The sequence below is a fragment of the Halyomorpha halys genome, unplaced genomic scaffold, assembly GCF_000696795.3.
Source record: "Halyomorpha halys isolate HHAL.00 unplaced genomic scaffold, Hhal_1.1 Scaffold675.1, whole genome shotgun sequence".
In the NCBI taxonomy this organism is placed as follows: domain Eukaryota; kingdom Metazoa; phylum Arthropoda; class Insecta; order Hemiptera; family Pentatomidae; genus Halyomorpha; species Halyomorpha halys.
Window position 1 is genome coordinate 875,505 of NW_027111983.1, and position 21,495 is coordinate 896,999.

The 21,495-nt window shown below is 28.9% G+C and overlaps 1 protein-coding gene across 1 annotated transcript in view; it reads right to left on the minus strand.

The window, feature by feature from the left end:
• The window catches only part of DAAM (disheveled-associated activator of morphogenesis-like protein), a 297,495-nt gene extending 276,800 nt beyond the window's left edge, over window positions 1-20,695 (minus strand). Inside the window, exon 1 of the mRNA XM_067049899.1 lies at window positions 20,573-20,695. The gene's annotated coding sequence lies outside the window, so the exon portion shown is untranslated. The remainder of the gene's footprint in view (window positions 1-20,572) is intronic.
• Window positions 20,696-21,495: the final 800 nt, after the last annotated feature.

Here is a 21,495-nt window from a genome sequence, read left to right on the forward strand (position 1 = left end):
CATTGTATCCTTTTATTTTTATTTCTATCATTTTATCTTAACTTAGTTTCATTTTGTATCTTTTTAGCCCTGATGAAGCCCTGCAAAGTGGGGCGAAACGTTGGAAAATAAAATAGTTGTAAACTATTTTCGTTTCACTTGTGACCGCAACCCTGACTATCTATCAATTTTTACGGTCAACTATATATACATATATAAATAGTTTTTAATTAGTTATTACCAGCTGAAATAACATTGATATACCAACCTCGACTATTCGTGCAATCGGCAATCCTAAATTCGCTCTTGAGTGAAGATTAACAGCCAATGTCAAGATGGGAACCCTTAGACAGCTTCAGGCGATTGGAGCACAGCGCTGACCACATCGTCACCCAACAATACCGCATGTTGATTCGATATCTCCTCCCATTTCTATTACATCGATACCCTTAGACTAATACAATCCCGCAGATTAAAAACTAGTGAAATAATGATCGAGAATACGACTTTCTCGGCCTAAAACTGATTAAGAAAGTATAAACAACGGAAGCCAAGAAAAGCTAACACGTTACTGTGGCAATACAATACAATCTGAGGCCTAATTTAGCGGTCTAATCAAATTTAGCCACGGGTTAGTACTATTTGTCACCAGTCTATATCAACAGTTTTTTTTCTTTATTCCGTAAAAAACCGATATACCAGACGTTCAGAAAATATTGACACTGATTATGTGAAAAACCCGTGCGGGGATATAATTAAACATTAATCAAACTTCATTATCGTCCGTTACGTCAACAGTCTCTAGCTCGTTTTGACAGTTGATTATATATAGGCACAACAAGCAAGGTTTCACGGTGATTATACAGAATAATTGCATTTAGGATATACTTATTAAAACTCGAAAGATTAGATTTATTTTATTAAATACTTCAAGGATCCGGGTTCGAATCCGGCTGCGACAGATAATTATTTTCTGTTTCATTGTAGACGTGAGTCAGCCCTGTGGGGCCCACCTAACCTCATGGTGGCTACCCTTAATTTGACGGTAAAGCATGATTCTGACCTAATAACCTCCTTGCACAACGGTTGGTCTAGTAACAGTACTTACAAAGTCAGTATCCGTGACCCTTCATGGGTAGAAGCGGTACAGATTTATGTTTCTATCAAAACAATGAAGCTATTAGAAGAAAAATATAAAACTAATCAACACAATCATAATAAGGAATAGTGAATAAATCAAAGATATAATTACATGAGCTGAGCAATTTCGCCATCTTCAATGACTACATATGTTTTTATTATTTGGCCTTGCAATAATTCAATTGCATTTTTTCCTAAGATTCACTCTCCTTAAAATTAAAATTAGATATAGTATTTTAGCTTTTAGCATGGCCACACGTGCTTAGTATTTCTCTTTTTTTGTTTTGTTTTTTAATTTAAGTTTTAAAACAGTGACTCGTCTGCTATTTTTATTTATTTAATTAACAGTTAATAGTAGATCATCCGTAGGGAAAAAGAATCTCTTTACAAAAACAATAAAATAACTAGTATTATGCTATCTGTTTTTGGAAGAAATTATTTTACTTGAGTTTCTATTACCAAAAATGTTGATTAAAATCTGTAATGCAACACCTTGAATAACATAAAAAAATCTTTTATCTGTATTCCAAATTAAAACCCTTAAAAAATTGTTTCTCCAAACATATCAATAAAATAACTAATTTCTAAAATATATATAAAAATCGCATTTTCAGACGACTTTCAGAGAGAAAACTTGTATTTATAAAAATATTCTTTATGGATATTTATAATATTTATACAAATATAAAATAACCAAAAATATTGATTTTTTAATTGACAAAAAGACTAAATCCATAAAGTCGGTCTTTGCATTTTCAGTATTAATTTTATAATAATATATCATTGAGCAAATGATTATGAACATAATGTACATTTTAGCAAACAAATATACTTCTTAATTTCTTCTATACATTTGCAAAAGAGAAAGGTAGGTATTGGGCAACGGGCAATATTACATGTACTATTCTGGAAACTGTTGAAAAATCCTGACAAATAAAAAGCTTTGATACAATTTCTATGAATTACAGATTACTTAGACAAACTGTGAATGCTCAAGAAAAACTAAAATAAATAATTAATTTTGTACAAACCTAAGAAGAAAAGAGATTGAATCTTCGGTCAAGAATTGAAAACAATAATTATTTTTGTTTTTAAAAAAAATTCAATCTTATATAAATATTATATTTTATATTCGATGATATAAAATAGAGCTTTCTAGTCAGTAAGAACATATTGTCACTCTCGCCACAACACACACAAGGACTCCTTTTTTTTCTTTTAATCAAAGGGAGAAAACACAAGATAAAAACCATTAAAAATTTACGTAACCTGAACTAATTATATTACTGCGGCTATTGTTCTCACCAAAAGGTTTTTTTGTTTGATTTCTCTCAAAAGCAGAAGAAACTCGGCTGCTGTCTCTGTCTCTTACAGCCTCTAAAGTAACGTTACAACAAATCCAAATGTAAACATTATAATAAAAAAATAAATAAACATCAAGGTACTAAACCATAAGAAATACAACAATAAATCGAATTGTAAGTCACACGTTCACGTATAGATGTCATAGTGAAATGAGGTGAAAGCCGCTCACTAATATTAAGAAAAAGTAATAAAATAAAAAATAATTACAGGAACGACTTCCCAACACATAACTTTACATTATGATCTATTACGGCTAATAGAGATAAGAAAAATAATAATTAACGGAATTAAATTAAAAATCTAATTGAATGTCCAAGACTCTTTGAGATGGAAATCTATATATTAGGTCCAAAAAAAATTTTTACTTCATTGTACTCTGATTTAATATGACAAGGGGAAGTAACAAACATAATTATATTTTAAAAATTCGCTTTACATTCACGAGAACGTAGTTCATTAAACGAAATACTAGTTAATACCGAAGCGGAGTTACACAATTAGAATAAATAATTGAGAGCAAACCCTAAACAATAAAAAGTTTTAAAATGTATTTTATACTACAGATTAGCTAAAGTAATTTAAAATTTGAAAAAATATGTTGAAAAATAGGGTTAAATGCCAAAATTCCAGCTCGTACACGTCGATATACATATGAGATGAATGATTTTTTCATACGTAATTAACACACTAAGCTATTTTTGAAAAAAAAAAAAATTGGTTTTCCTTACAAACCCAAAATTCTGGGTAAAAAAAAGTGCCCAAAAATAAAACCTTAATTAATTAAGAGCTACGACTATTAATTTAATGGAACGTGCCATCAAAGCACGCATGCTTACTAAAAGCAAATTACAAAAGTTATTGTTAACTCATTTTTTTTTTCATTTTTACATTTATGACAAAAGAAAAAAAAATCAAATTAATCAGTTTTTTGTTGATGCGAAAAAAATATAACAGTAATCAAAAAAATATTTTAAACATAATACAAATGAAGACCGTTAATAAAGAAAAGAAAATATATTACTTATAGTCACTGATCGTGTCTTTTCTTTATTTCTTCTACTACACAACTTGGCGAATGAAGGAAAGCTTTTCAGGCCAATTGCGTTTAGGCTCGTTCATTCGTATGTGCAAATGTAGATAGACATCATAGCTCGAAAATTAACCTATTCAACAAAATTAATATTACAATTGTTACTGACCATTTTTGAGAAGTTTTAAATACTTTCTTTCACTCCTTTGGAGGGCTCTCCCATCGGAATTATTAAATTTTGGCAACACATAGCTCCATGGATAAGGATTCACATGTGGAAAAACGGGAATTTAGTATTTCGAACTGGAATTCCCTACAATTTCGACTCTAATGTTTTTTAATTAATGTTAGCTTAAAAATACAAGCATTTTAAATTGAACGCGAGTAACCTTATGAGAAGGAATGTATTCTAGCCAAATGAGGACGCTAAAGAGGCCACAACAAAAAAAAAAAAAGTGAAGGTCACAAAATTTAGATCCGTAATCAAAACCTCAAAAAATATAAAAGACTAATTTTCAGGACTACTTTAAAAAAGTTCCTGCAGAAATTTCTTATTGGTTTCGTTGATCTCTAGTTGACTGGACTACGTCTCTACCCAGAATTATGTTTCTACATCATGGACATGCTATACTCAACTCTTATGTATTCAAATACAAAGTTCTTTTTGTGACAAAAGTTTTGAAAATTCGAATATTTCGCCTCTTGGACCACTATGACCACCATCATCGACAAGTTTTAAGGATGAAAGATGAAATCTGGTATCACTCCAACATTAGTACGTATCATCCAGACACTGTGAACTGCAAAGGCGCGAAATGAACCCATTCCATATTGTAATGGATGAGTAACAATATTTACCCCAGGGCTGGGGATCGTGAGGATGCGGTAATTGAATATGCTGCTTAGGATGGTATCGTGGGAAACGCTAAGACCACCAGCCGACCGTTTATAGATTCCCTTTACAGAACCAATCTGGATCGACAATCTCAGTACCAGATCCAGCGGTAATTTTATATCGTGCGGTTACTGTTGGCTGGGTCTAGCCGCTGTATGCGAGGTATTTTTAAGAAATATTATTCAGTGCCAAAATAGAAGCAATATAACTGCATATAGGCAAGTTTATGTTAGAGATTGCGAACATTTTTTTTTTCTAGGACCCGCTCATTCAATAACTGTTTCAAGAACCTTCTAAATTTTTAACATCGTTGAATGTAATTTTCCTTATAAATAGTTACTGATACTTATAATGAATACCTATAGGCAGAAGGTGCTAAAACGTAAAACTACTCCTATAAAGATTTCACAACACATATATTAATTACTTCTAAAAACGTCAAAACATTTTATTGTGTTTCAAAACAGCCGTGTACTTTCATCATTAAAGTCATAAATCTGTCATGGCCTACCTTGCAACAATATTGTGTATTTCTGAATACAACTATTCTAATCACTAAACATTCCTTGAAATATGATTTTCATTAATTTATTATTACATTTGTAAAAATAATATCCCCCCAAATTTTGGACCCGAGTATCGCAGATCAACTGTTTGGAAAACTTGGTTTATACCTATAGTCATATTTCTTACAAATTATAGATTATTTATAACAGAGACTTTAAATTTAAAAAATAAAAATCAGTTTATACTTATAAAATATTTTTTTTACTTTTGGGAGAAATGGTCATAGAATGCACCTTGCATGAAAATCTTGGAAACAATTCGTTGTACAATGCTCATTTTGGATTCAAACCGTAGCAAATTATATCGACCTCGAAATAGCATAGTAGCTATTCTTTCAATTTCTTAGTTTTGTGTTATTTAGTAAAAATAGAAAAAATAGCGACAATTTAACTTATAATCTAAAATATCGTTCTGGTTTCCACAAAAGTAAATTTTATAAGTAATAAACAGAGGTTTTGTTTATTCGATGTATGAAATTCAAATTCAATGTGTAGGATATAAACATAAAAAATATAAATAAAGATAAATCGAACACATATTTCAAATGTGTAAACATATCATATATGTTTAGCATCGTAGACAGTTTACAAACCATATAGAGCAACAAATAATAATTTTAAAAATTTAATTTTACTTGTTAGCACACCAATCCTAACCAACGAAAATATAGTGTAAATTCAGCATATCTTTGCAAAAAGACAGAAAAAAAATTTACATAGTACTACTACTCGCTCTGCCTGGGAATAAACCTCCTAGGGAAGTTATTCAACCCGTTCTTCAGCCTTATAAAGAGTTACTCAGGTCATACCCGTATGCAAGTTTAATCCAGAGTTATATGTCGTCCTCCTGTTTCACGCAGCTAAGATCTTGAGCAATGAGGTCAAATGATGCACCGTAACACAAGATATATTTATTTTTATAATTCAGTAGTTTTACAGATAACATACACTGGTCAACCAAAGTGACTTCGGCCATTTTTAAGGTTTTCAATAAACTTTCGGGTTTTGTAGACTAATTTTCAAGAAAAAAAAATTGGTGCGAGTGTAATCAGAAACTTTTTATTAATAAAATATTTCTTCACTATGAATATTTTCTCAGCCTCGTCTCATCATAATCCCCAATCTATGCCGACCCAGTCCGCAACTATCCTCCTTTCTGCCACATCATCTTTCCAACTTCGGAAGGAGGAGAGGTTTTCCTTTCCTTCTTTCACCCTCAACCTACTAATTCATCTCTAAGCTTCATGTCCTGTTATTATGCATCCGTTCTTCTGAAACTTATTTTATTTGATCCATACTAACATTACACATTCCAACTATACTATCAGTTTTTTTGTTAATATATATTAAAATATTACTGCTCTGTAGTACGGAAATTTTTTTTTCTAGTTCTGCGTCCATTCTACTGTCATTTTGTATTATGGATCCCGTTTAACGGAATTATTCCACTTACTCAGCTTCCCTAATGTTGGGTCGGTGCTCTCTTCGCTCTCTGTACATACATATTATATATTATTGAAATTTCGCTTAAAACCTCTTAGGTTTAACTGGTCAACTATTTTTCTGAACGGGTAACTAATACATTCCTCATCTTGTACAATTAACAACTGGCGATCAGAAAATAATGGGTGGCAAAGGTTTTTTCCCTTTACATACCCATTTTTCGGTATTTCCTCGTTCTATAGTTTAGGCATGAGTCAATGTATAGTTTAAATAGAATGAGGAACATGTGCCCTATCGATAATTGTGAGCCCATATTTATCTAGTATCTATGTTATCTCTTAATATTTCCTTGATGACGCGCAGGAAGTCAATATCAATTCCAGCCCATAACTGTTTGTGTCGTACCCAATCACATGCTTTTTCAAGGTCTGCTGTTTTCAACTAAGCAACTCAAATTATACAGGTACGAATTACTTTAAACAAAAGTCGTCTCATTTTTTTTTTAAATTATACAAAAAAAAATCACACTTGTATAGGTTCATAATCATAGTAAGAAGATTGTTTAGTACCCTTCAGATGACTCACGAAATACAGATAAGTAAAATTCATATTATTATCATGTGAAATCCTTCTGAACAAACTAACTAAAGTCAAGCATCATAGAACTTTCGATATCATTCCACATACGTCCCAAAGTTGAAATTGAAGCTATTTTTCAAATAGAAATAAATTATTTATAGTAAGTCAATATTTCGCCCCACTTTGCAAGGCTTCATTATGGCTTTCTGAATGACGGAAAGCTAAAGAATCAATCCATTTTATGGCTTTTTCGAAAAAAAATAAATCTAAAGAACAGGGAAAGTTAATATTATAAACAAAATATTTTTATTATTCTGTTGCTATAAAAATTCGTATTTTAAAATTTCTCGAGATGGGAATATCCAATATAAATTTTGTTCAAACCAACAATACAACAGTTTAACAAAAGATAACAAGCCGTAATGCAATGGGGGAAGATCATGCAGTCACAGTTTTTCCCGTTCCAATCGTATTTCCTTATTTTTCATTTTTTTTTTCTCTCTTTTAGTTATCCATAAAATTCTTTATATTATTTATTCTTTAATATTTTGTATGTGTCCAAACACTTTTTTTTATGTAACTTTTGAGATGAGAACTTTTTTTTTTTCATATAAACACAATTTAAAGGTACTTGAGAGGAACTTTTTTTAAAAATTCGTTTCAATTTCAATGAAGAAACCACCTATCTGATATTAGATATCATTTAATTGTACATTGACATGCCGCGTTTAATCAAAATGGTTTCAACCGTATTAGAAAAAATAAGATATTTTATATATAGATAGTAGAAAACGATTCTACAAAGTGGCACTTCCGTTTGGTCAATTTTATCGAAAAAGTTGCTTAATTTATAATCTTTACACTTTTTTTAGACTGGTTATTATTGTTTGAATAAAATAAATATCATTCAATTTTATTCTCAAAACCATTTATATTTATATTCTTTATAAGTCCGACGTTTAGGCCAATTCGGCCATCCTAAAATCACAGTCAACCATCACTACTATGATTTATCACAACTCTTGTTGAGTTATATATATATAAAGTACAATATACAAATAATATAAAGTACAATATAAAAATGAAATTATAAGACGTCAACAAATATAATAAAACAATGAATTTAAAAAGATAAAAATGGACAACAATAATAAACAGAATATATAAAATAAAAATAGTACAAATAAAATAAAACTATATGTCATATCATAAAACATAAGATGACAAACGTCTGATAATAAATAAAAAGCCAAAAAATAAAATTATAAAAAATCAAATGCTTTATATTTATAATTAAACAAAAAATAATAAATGAAAAGGTACAATTTCTGCTAATATACATATCTAAAAGTATAAACGAAAATCTGAAAAATTAAATACAGAAAATATTTAAATCTTGTTTAAAACTTTCAATTGTTATTCTTCCGGAAGTGGGTGGACAGAAGGCAGTCGAAGATACGGGATTTGAAGGGTATTAGAACTACGAATGAAAGAGGGAATAGAATTCCATAGGGAAGAACAATTTTTGAAACAAATTATGAAAAGGATGAGGAAAGATCTACCAAATTATAAGATTTACATATAAGTCTGAAGGCCGTGAGCGAGTATTGCGGTATAAAGTATAGTGTAAAAAAGATTAAGATTAAGTAAATTATAGTATTAAGATTGTCCTTGAGGATGGCCGAAACGTCGAAACATATAAAGAAATTTAAATTCTTTTGAGACTAAAATTGGATAAAATTTATTTTATTTAAACAAAAAAGTTGCTGTCGCACCCCAGGCCTATACCTGCCTTAAATATGTAATTTCAGTTTCGTAAGTCTTTTCATTTTTAAGCTAGGGAGATAAAATACAGATATATGAACCATCTTGCGAGACGATCTCAATACTTCTCCTTACTATATATTTCATATACCGATAAATGAATGTAAAAATATAATCTCGTTTGTAGTAGGTATACCCTGGAAAAAAATAACTCATAAAATTCTCTACAAAAAATCTCACTCAGAGGATTATTTAATATGAAAATAAAATACAGAAATACTGTAGGTGAGATATAAATAATAGATACTTAAAAAAATATGACAATGGAAAACAATACAGGAAATATCCTCTATTTTATTTTGCGTCGACAGACACACGTTGCATCTCAATAGAACAAAAGAATCTAGGTAGTAAAGTAACCCCTATAAAAAATTTTGAACATCCGGCAAAACTAAAATGAAAAAAAAATTGAATTAACAAAAAGAAAGTAAAAAGAGACGAGAAATCCTACATAAAGTGATCCAAGAAAGACTCAAATCTTCATTTATAATTTATTACTATGCCAATACGTCATATGCCAAACCTTTTCCAACATAAGACATAGCAATAATAACAAAACTTTATTTACAATAACAAAAGTATTATTTTACGAGATTACGGATAACTCATCCACATCATTAAACAATATTAAGTGATGTGTTTGTTTTGTTATTTATCTAAGATCTCCAAAAATTCTGGACCGATTAACACACACGGTGTTTTTAAAAACGTTCAGTTTTCTTGGGAAGGTTCTTAGCTACTACAATCCTGTATTTATCCAGTAGAAAAAAAGTTATGATCAAAATTAAACATTAACAGAGCATAACTCAAAATTATTCATTTTTCATTTATTGTAAATGACAAAAAATTATAGGTAATGAGGTTACCTAAGCAAAGAAAAAAATTACCTAATGGAATTTTCGATATTCCCTACCAATATATAACACATAAAAACATAATGTTTGTTAAACTTAATGTAAATTAGATTTTAGAGCTGTTATTTGAATAAGGTAATTAATTCCCTACAAAAAAATATATTTGGAATCGGACAATAATTTACAAATTATGCTTACGTTTCGCTTATGTTTTTTAAAATTTCTTTATAGAATTTGAAGCCAAGATAGAAAAAATATAATATGTGCGTAAATGTTTGATTTCAACTAAATTTATATCAAACTTTCAATTTTCTTCATTTAATCTAGTATACAGTGATTCAAATCAAGCAAAAGCGAAGCATTGCCGGGTCAGCTAGAATATAAATAAAATTTTATTTTATTTTGAATTTTACAAAATATTAAGTGATTAAAGAAGGCAAAATTTAAGTAAAAACCTACACAGATAAACCTATTTTAATTTATAAAAATAAAGTTTATAATTTCTAAAAAAATTATTCATAATAATTAAATAAATAAATAGAAGAGAAAAATATATGAACAATATAAGCTTAGCAAAACGTGTTTGGTTCTTTTATGAGGGAAGCATTTAACGGGGGATTAAAATAAGATATTTTATCGTTTCAGAGTCTGACGTTATGAATATCTATAAGTCAATAAACAGATGTTTTACTATTTATATAAACTAAGTTGTATATTACTTATCATTTATATAACTAAACAATTGATCTTTTTACAAAAATATAAACACGGTTGAGATATGTAGTGTTCTGAAATATACCCTTCATGAAAATATTCAAGTATACCGTTTACACCTTTCCTTTGTGTTTTGAGACATTGCAAAAATAATTATAATTGTATAAATTATAAAATTCGAATCAATATCGCAATGTAGAACATTGATTTTACTTACGTCTAAATTTGGCATTAGGGAAAGTTTTAAACCAGTTTGAGGCGCTGACATGAGGCCATTTTAACATTTCAGGAATGAACTTTGATAGACGACCACATGCGAAAGGGTTATAACTCTTGATAACTTACAGTGGTTATTTTCATATTTTTTAAACCTATAATGTTAACTTGTTTTATTTTTATTACATATGTAGGTGTTCCTTTTTGCGATTAACTACTAGGAAATTTTTAGTAATATGTATTTTAATGATGAGATAAGATTCTTCTAATAGAGGTTTTAATAAAAATATCCTTAATTTTTACAGCTGGAGCTCTTTACCCTTAGGTTATCTAAACCCTGCAAATATACCATTATATTATTAACCTAATTAACCTTAATATTTGTTTCATAACTGTGATATTTATTTGGTTCCCTACTTTAAGACTGATACCAACAATTTTTACATATATTATGCAGATATAAGAAATAAACTATATATATTATTATACATAGATAAATTTCAGTTAAAATAAACTATTACAACATATTTTCATTACAAATACAATTCAAATTAAATTACTAAAAATATAGAAAAATTAAATTATATAAAACAATATCAACAGGGGCATATTATAGCATACATAACCATAGCAGCATGTATTTTTTTAAAATAATTAATGCAAAGAGCTAATAATCAATGTAATTAAATCTGCAAAAAAAATTAATCCACAACTTATGAAGGGTTTTGGGTTCAGTTCTTTGTGAGGAAGCAGTGTTCCTTTACCAACCATAATCTGGGTCAGTATCTATCAACACCGGATTTTTCGAAAACGTTGAAGGATTAGGTACTCACTTTTTATCTTACGATTCCATAATTGAAATATGGCCGATAAAACCGATTAAATAAATTATCTAATAATACTAGGAGTCAGAAATTCAGCATTTAATTCGGAATATGTTCTAACTGAAAATTGTTTATATGGAAAGATGATAGTTGACCGTATGAAGTAGATTGTAAGAAGATAGCCGGTGAAACGGTCAATAAAAGTACTAGATAGCAAAAAAAAAAATTTAATGTAAAACAATGTTTTGCCACACTTTGAAGTGTTTTTTCAGGGAATAATTTCTATCTCAATTTCAAATCTAATCCAAAATTCATTTCTAACAGGTATTTTTCTGTTTATTATTCTACTTCTAAACTTTCAATTCTATCGCACATGGCTGTATTTTATTATTAATTAGTTTTCTATTTATTTATATTCTTCAACTTAAGCTCTCATGACATAAATAGTCAGTTTTCTACTATTTTGTACCTTTACTGACAACCATCCAGATTATCTTCCTACAATCAGAAAATTGTTTAGTTATGCTATTTTATACTCAGATAGGATCCAAGTTTTTTGCAACATTAAAATTTTCTATTAATGTAGGTAAGCCGGTTCTCAGCGAAAAATTAATGAATACGATATGTACCATAAAATTATTTTAATTTTCAATTTTTTATGAATTCCTATATTTTTATTAAATAAAAAACAATACACGCTACATTCCAAAAACAATTAATAAGAAAGTAATAAACTTGGCTCTAGTCAATTACTCATAGTTAAAATTAAATTGCATTAGGTAATTAACATGAGAGTTGCGTCTTCTCACTTGCCTGGATATCTCGCATTGGATTAAAGCCAGGGTTACGAACTGGCCATAAACCTTCTCTAAATGCAGATTGGTACATAGTAGAAATCCTTCAACAATAAATTATCCCATTGGCACCATTGTCACGTCTCAATGGCAAAGAAATACCCATTCCATGATAGTCAGCTCAGATAGTCAAGCCAAATCAACGGAAATGAGCTAGGAAGAACGCTACAGATAAGTTACAACCAAGCAAATAATAAGTACTATAACTCAGGTCTCCAACCAAAAAATTTAACTGATAATTTTAACTGATCTTTGTGTTTTCTGGTTTGTTGAAAAATTTTACGTCCAATTTTTTAGCTAGTTCACGTTATGTAATATGTACTAGTTGTGTGGCAAAAAATCGAGAAATCGTTCATAGCACCTGTGGTACTCAAGCCTAAGTTTATTGCTTGAGTACTCTAGGTGCTATGAAAGATTTTATTTATTTTTGTGGCGCTAAACTGGTATTACATATCATGAATTTGCAAAAAATCTGGAAGTGTTGGAAGAAAATTAAGGTCATTTTTTAATTCACTATACCAACAAACATACAGATCAGCCGAAATTATTAAATCAAATTTCCAAAAGTTCCATTTTGTAGACATATGAATATTATCTATACTTTAGTTTATATTATTAGATGAAATAACGTTCTATGTAGCTAACATTATAAAAGTAGTCTGGGTTGCTTGTGGAAATGTCCCAGTACAGGAGATCATGATCCTGCAATTTAAAAAAAAATTAACTGAAAACGTGATGTTTTTATTTTATTTCTTTTTTTCTTGAATTTTTATTTCAAAATAAATTGTTCCCCGTATTCTATAAAATAACTTGAACGACCCCCATACTATAGTTAATTTCTAAAAATATAAAATAATAAACCAGAAATTTTTTAAATAATTTTTCAAAGATAACATTTTTTATAGTTTAGCATATGTAACGTGATGGTACTTCTGTTGAGAATCACACGCGGCTCAAGTCTGAAATCCGTCGTAAGCAAAAACTAGTGTTTTAAACTTTTACAAAACAATAAACTAAATCAAATTAAAAATCTATAATTTTTATCCAGTTTCCTAAACATTACCAGATGACCTACTAAAACAACATGCGCTGTCACTACCATTGAGCCAGCAATTTATTTTATTATCAAGTGTAGATAATAAACAAGAAGCTGACCGTAGTGTTAATATACCGAATAAGTGACCAAAAAAAAAAAAAACACAAATATATATATATATTTCATCTTTCATTGTTATCAATCTGCTACTGTCTAATTCCCTGGTTATTAATCAACTATTTTTTATTTTCAATTCATTGTTAAGTATACTTCCCAATTTGTTAGGTTATTATTTCTTTTTGTTTTATAGCTCTGATGAAGACCTGAAACTCAGATCGAACGAAACGTCGGCACGAATAAATACGTTTTTGTTTAGGAGTGTTTTTTTTTTTGTGTTTTTTTGCGTCCATCCCTAACCATCTTCTCCACTGATTTATCTTTTGAAATGGCGTATTTCGCACTCTACTGCCGAGGTGTTAAAATAAACTTTCGCCATTGTACGCATGAAAGTGGAATCAATCTAGGATGTTTGGTTGTTTTAATTAGAAAAGCAAATTTTAGTAGTTTTGCCACTAATCTTCTCAATAGCCTATAACCGTTTTATACACCAGAAAATAAAACTTACGTAAGATATGACAAAATATTATTACTCTCACAGCGTCTGTACCATTTCTCCTTTTTATTCAACATTGAATTTAATACGCAATATATAGATACCCATTGTTTCAAGGAAAAATTTAGTACGGCATTAAAAATAAAAGTGAATACGGAATATTAAAAAACATAGAATTTTACTCAGATGGAACATACTCACTTAAAGACAAATAAATAATAATAATACAGTCATAATATTATAATAACAAATATAAGATTCACTTAGAAGACAGAGATACTTGTTCTCAATTAATTTACTGGTCGGTTGCACCGGGAAAATGCAGTTCAGCATCACGCTCCAAAACCCTCCTTTTTTTCCCTAAGCTGGTAAAAAGTTAGGAGTCAAGTGGGTAGATCTAAGACAGTGTGACCCACAAATCTTTATTGATAAAGCGAACAATAGATGTAAATAACAAATGTTCGAGGAGCACTGGAGTGCGTTGTTCAGCATTTCATTTTAGTCCATTCCAATTTATGATCTTAGTTTAAAGAAAATAATTTGGCGAGTCTCATCATTTTTATTATTTAAAAAACGGAAGACGCTTAAAAAATACATTACAATGTAACACAGTAACATTTGAAGTAAAGACCATTGTTTCCCACAGTTCAAGTCCGTAGGTCCAGATTGATTCCAGTATGGTGTACATTAATAGTTCGTTTTTAGTTAAAAGGTGAGTTTCTGTTCAGCAGTTCATATAACTGTCCAAACAATCGGTTAAGCTCTTGTATTTTAAGTATCGTGTGTAGGTTCCCATACTAATCTCTTGTCTAGTATGAGGCTTAGATACCGGACTGTCATAGAAGGGAAGTGGTAGAATTAATGAGGATTCACTCAAAGGATCTGCGTCGGATGCTACATTCATGCACTCTGATTAGTTGACTTTAATGAATAAATTGTTTCACTGCTGCTCAATTAGGGAATGATACCCTGGTAGGTTTTTTGTCACTTCATATCTTTAATGAATATAACTTCGTATTATCAGCAGAAGTTGCCGGGGAGGAATTTACCGTGATATCAGTGATAAATGGAATGTAGACAACTGGACCCAGGATGCAGCCTTGAGGAATACCGGCCTCCACAACATAATAATTGGAGAATCCTATGCCGCGTAAGAATTGTGGTAAATGGATTTGAGCTTTAATGCCACGCTCATAATATTAATTTTTAAATACGTTAAAATATTATTAAATATAAATTTACATGTTTATATAATTTAAAAAAAAAAAAAGTTACAGTCAAACCCCAGCAGAACCAAAGTTGAGGAACTGGTAGATGGATGAAAAACTGCGAAAGAAAGGGGTGTATGAGTGGTCCAAAACAATGCACTACAAGTGTCACTCCTGCAGGAACATGCGCTTGTAAGACAGTTCGCAAAGGTACTTATCACCTTTGTTAGTGACTTGCTTTAGGTACGCATCGTTATGTAAAACAAAACGTTAATACCGCTGCAACCTTAGCATAATGATGAAATGACACAATGTACAATGGGAAAAACAGGGAAACTTTATATACGTATAGGTGAAATATTACTTACAAAGCGACAAGTATGTATCTTGTTAAATTTTTAACAATGCGGAATATCTTTATCCTCGTAATTTAGCTGTTATATTTTTCCTTTATATCGTTTTTTTTTTTTTTTTTTCACAAGAGCATAATTTAACTATAAAGACCATTTATGCAACTAGTACAAATATGCTAGAGCGATTCTATATTTATTTCTTCCATACATATATTTTTTTAAATTTATTTATTAAAAATTCAAGGTTCCAGATATAAATTTGATAAATTGAAAACTATAGTAAACCTAAGGACTTCAAATGGTACCCATACCTCTACGATCTTTAATAATTCCTATTAAGTACCTATGTATATATTCTCTGTAATTAATGTTTCAGATTTTCTTTTATTCTTGTAAATATGTATATTAGCAGATATTGTACCTTTTCATTTAGAATTTTTAGTTTAATCATATTTTATTTTTTGATCATTTTAGTTTTCTATTATTTATTATCAGAAGTGTTTGTCATCTTATGTTTTAAAATATGACATATGATTTTACTGTATTTGCTCTATTCTTATTTTATATATTCTGTTAATTATTGCTGTTCATTTTTATCTTTTCAAATTCATTATTTTATTATATTTTATGACGTTTTATAATTTCATTTTTTCACTTTTTATTTTACTCTAAGGCTCTAAAGCCTAATTTTGATGCCTGTATATTATTCTAAAGCGTTCAATCTTAAAATAGATTAAACATTACATCAGAAAATGCGTTATAGCATTTGTGCAATATGCAATACGATGCATTATTACAATATTGTCTTATCTTGTAAACATTAAAACGTCAAACATATTTTATTTATAGTACTAAAAGATAATAACAACGCGCAAAAGTATATTTTTCTGAAATAATTTTTCCTTTATTTAGTATATGGTTTTAAGTGATATAAAAAAAAATTATATAATGATTGCGCATAAATACGTGTCAGGAATTTACTCGACCTTACAGAGTTCATGGGAGACGATGTGGTCATTCTTTACCTAGTGACTTATGAAATAGATTTTATTGTTTTTATTAGCTACGAAGAACTTGTCAAACCATGGTCCATAGCCATACTGCCAATAAATTTTCCATATCAGTTTTTTCGGCATGGAAGTAGAAACCAACGTTTAATTAACAAAACTACGTTAGTTAAAAAATATTTATCTCATTGTTAAAGTGGTTTATCAAGTTAACACTCGGTTATACCAAGAGTTGTTTGTGCAATATCAGATTACAAACCCTTTGGAGCTATAAAATCGGTGGGTTTACATGATTTATAATTCTTGTTTTTAATAAACGTTATCCAAATATACGTCAATAAAAAAAAATAAAAAAAGACCATCATCAAACCATTATAAATATATAAGAACATGGTCGGGTGTGGTCAGCAAAGATACAAATATTAACACCTGATTATAAATTAATAAAATAATTTATTTGAGTCTTTACTCCTGATAATAAATATAATTAAAGATAAATTACTAAAATAATTCATCATAGTATAAATACCCGATTATAAATATAATTTTTTAAAAAATTACTAAAAAAATTTATCTTATTTTTAACACCTGATTATTAATATAATTAAAAATAAATTACTAAAATAATTTATTTTACTATTAGCACCTACTATACATATAATTAAAATTAAATTTCTAAAATAATCAATGATTCAGATAAATAGCTTTGTGAAATTAGGCAGTCCACAAATAAATAATAGACACATAGCTAGTTATTTAAATTTAAACAGTAATGAAAAAATCCAACCCATTTAAGCCAGAAAACTTTGTTTTTTTTTTTTTAAAGCACCATCTTCCAGAAGGGACATTCACACGTGGGAGTATACTAATAAAATCGGTGATACACTGGCTTACTTTTTTATTTATTTTTATTTTTTAATAATTGTATGTAAATGAATACACGACAGTCTAAAAATATTTAGGTGTTCCTAATTTAATAATTTACATTAGACAATTTTAATAATAAACATTCAAAGCCACTAGAATTATTATTGATTTAATTAAAGTGTTAAAGTTACTTTAATATTTGAGCATTAAAAAGAAAATTGTCAGTATAATTAATACAAAAATTAAAAATTTAACCTTATAACAATATTTAATCTGAAACAAAATAATAATTTTATTATTTATTACATATTAATTTATTGTTTGAGAGTAGGTAATTAATTTAAAACACAAGCTTATCTTTCAATTTTTCAACAATCTTTATTTTTCTCCAACGTTCAGACCTTCAAGCAGATCTTACAAATGTTGCATGTTTCTATCACGATTTATTATGCTCTAATCTAAATTATTAACAATTATACTTTTATTTCATTTACTATAAATATTTAGCACATTAGCCTATATATTATCAGACTTTCATGAACAAAATCTACCTCAACCAGAAAAGTTGAAAGTGAAGGTAGTTTTTCTTAATGAAAGTGTGATAACAAATATGCTAAGGTGTTAAATAGTTAAAGTGATTCAAATAAAAATATAATTTTTTAATGATTTCGACTTGGGCATAATCTATAATAGAATCAATTTTAAACTTCGATGCATTAATTTCAAAGACCTCTTTTATAATGGGCTGAACTGTATGAGAAAAACAAAAATAGTAAAGAGAAAGCATTAAAGAGAAGTTTGGGTTTTAAAAATATAATTTTACTATTGTTATATAAAAAAAATAAATAATCGTGTTTGGGCTCATAAACAAAGTGAATTGATAAACAATGGAACAATCAGTTGGTTATGAAACCGGATCCACGGGAATTGGTTTTAGGGGAGCTTCCCAACGACACGGTTAAAAAACTATTGATAATTAAATTCTGTTATTTAAAAAAACAAACAGAATAAACAAATTAGCAGCTTCAGGAGAAAAACAATAAACTTGACAAACAATAGGAAAAGGAAGAGCGAACATGGAATTTTAAAAACCTATAAAAAGAAAGTTATTTTAAACGAAAACAAGAACTTAAAATTTTAATTTATATAAACCTTCTCATTTGCAAAGTTCTTCTATACTAAATAATATTTTGATTTATGGGTAGCAATATTCATATTCAATTAAACCGATTGGTATCTCAATGATAATTATTAGAAGTTTTTTTTTATTTATTTATTTAATGTGATTTACAACTGTACAAGTAAATACAATAAGTAAATATGTTGTATGTTTCATTTACATTTGAAAATCTTGGGAAGGAACCACTAATTGGTGGTACTTCAAGCATTAATTTAAATTAGAAGGTGCCGTGGCCATCTTCTTTTCAGACGCCTCGGAGGATTATCAGGGATTGTTAAGGATGAAAGATTAAGAATTAATGGGTTAGGATGGGTAAGGAGTTTGGAATGAAAAGACGCATATCTATTTTGGGCCAAATCTGCAACGAATGAGATGTTAAGGTCTTTCTGGATGAGTTTATTTGTAACGTAATAAGGAGCATCAAGGATTTTACGTAGGATTTTGGATTATTATTAGAAGTAATTTAAAAAAATACTATATATAGTATTATATATGTATACTATATATATATAGTATTATATATGTAAATACTATACATGTATACTATCTATAGTATACATAGAATATATTCTATGTTAGCTATATCAATAGTGGAACAAAATGATTAAGACAGCATAAAATTCCATAGGTCTAAGGGCCGAAATAAAATTTTAAAAACCTATACAAAAAATATATACATTTATTAAATTTCTTATTTATAGATGTTACAAGAAAGATTTTGAAGCCACCATCCTTGTGCAAAAACGTCATGGTCACAAGCAAAATAAATTAATAAATAAAATACTAAAAAGAGCGAAACAATGGGGTTATTAAATGATTGATATTGGACCAATTGAATCATAAGACTAATACGACTGAATATTAAGTGACTCTAATTTTTTTTCCAATTTCATTTTCAATTCAATTTCATTTCAATATTCGTATTTAAAATAATACTTATAATAATTTATATTAAAAAAAATTCCTATATCAATTCAAATATTAATTTGATTATAATATTCTTGACTTATTTATTCGGTAAAAATTAAGATAAAATACAAAACTTGATAAGTGATACTTATATTAACAGTATTTTTTCAGTACTCATTAATTTTCTTTTTATCATCGGTTAATCAGAAAACCCTGCTGAGCGGGATATTACAGTAATAATCTTAAACTATCGGTAAAATGAAATAAACATTAAAAGACGCAAGTTTACAGTTTTAAACGTCAGTATTGTTAAAGTTCTAATGAAATGTCAACAAAAGCACTTGATAAGTTCAGAAATGTATTGCTGATAAAATGATGAGTATTATATCATAACAAAATGTTGACAGCATAAATCTTATGGAATTAAAAACAAATAGAACGTTGTTTGAAAATGCCGGTTTCAATAACGAAATTATAATTTCATATTATAATGAGGATCGAGATAAAAATCAATTGATAAAATTAATGAGACGGTATGCTGTATATCATTGACAGATGACGATTGTGTTCAATAACTTTGTAGAATTAACGAAAACAAAAATCACTTAAGGTTTTTTGTTTAAATAAAATAAAAGCATCATGAATCCATGCATTAAATAAATTTTGTGTACAGTTATAAAAATCTTAATTTAAGACCAATAATTAAACTTATACTAATAAATAGCAATACAAATAATTGAGGAACCATTTGCACTTCATTATACTCTCAATTGTTTAAAATAAAACCTTATAATAATAGAAAACAATTTTATTTTATATATACACATATTTAACATGTTAAATATGTGCATATATAAAATAAAACAATAATAAAATGTTTATTATTACATAATTGTATTCGAAAAAAAAAACTATGGCTATAATATAATCCAAATAGTTTTTCTCAATAATTCTAATTGATAGTTATTAATATGTTTTAACTATTTGTCTGAAATTACAAATACTCTTTAAAACTTGTAGGAGTTAAAAAGATACAGACAAGAGACAGATCTCACAATTTTATTATGCTAATAGCAGACAATAAATATAATTAACGATATAAAGATTATCTAGTACCTGAGATAAGGGCAATCCAGCACAAAGCCGACGAATAAGAGCACTGAAACAGCACCACAATAATATCACCTAACAACCGGGCAAGGGCCGGGCCTAGACTGGCGAGGGAAGTTTTTTTCCTGAGACCCCCACCACATCACCGGCACCCCTGCCTCAACACGGGAGGGTATCGGCGGTGTACCCCTGGGTCACTCGTCTTCTCAATGACTGCCATTGTTGTCTCAATGAGCTGCAGGTAGACCCAGTCCAAACTGCCAGTGAGCGGTAAAGTAACATTCAGAAAAGAAGCTGGATGAAGTATCTCTCTGAGAAATTTATCAGGAACTTCCTGGTCGTCACAAGAATATTAAAAAGTTTTTTCCTCTTCATAGAACACGATACACCTTGAAGCCAGGTGGTGTATGGAACAATATTTATATGAAAGAAGAAGTCAACATTTTTATTTTGTTTTCTACTTATTTATTTATTTATTTTTTATATCGCAATAAAAAGTTAAGAAAAATTACCAACGTTTTTTTTTTTATAATACTTTATTACCAGATCGGTCTTGTGAGATCAAAATAATAATTATTGTTATGAAACTGATGAATGAAAGAAATAAAAAAGTAACTAATACTTAAAGAATTAATAAAATATATAACTGACTTAAATGTTACTAAATCAAATCTGTACCACTACAAACCATGGAGGGTCAGAGGTTCAGTACTTACTAAGGAAGTACTGTTACTAGTCCAACGGTTGTGAAAAAAGGTGATTTGGTCAGAATCACGCTCGTGTGCTGACCTTTTCTCAACTAAGAGTACCCGCGTGATGAGGCTGGGTGTACCCCAGAGGACTACCTACCAACAGGATTGACTCACGGCTACAGTAACAGAATAAATAATTATTTGTCACAGCCGGATCGAAACCCGGGAAGTGCCTAA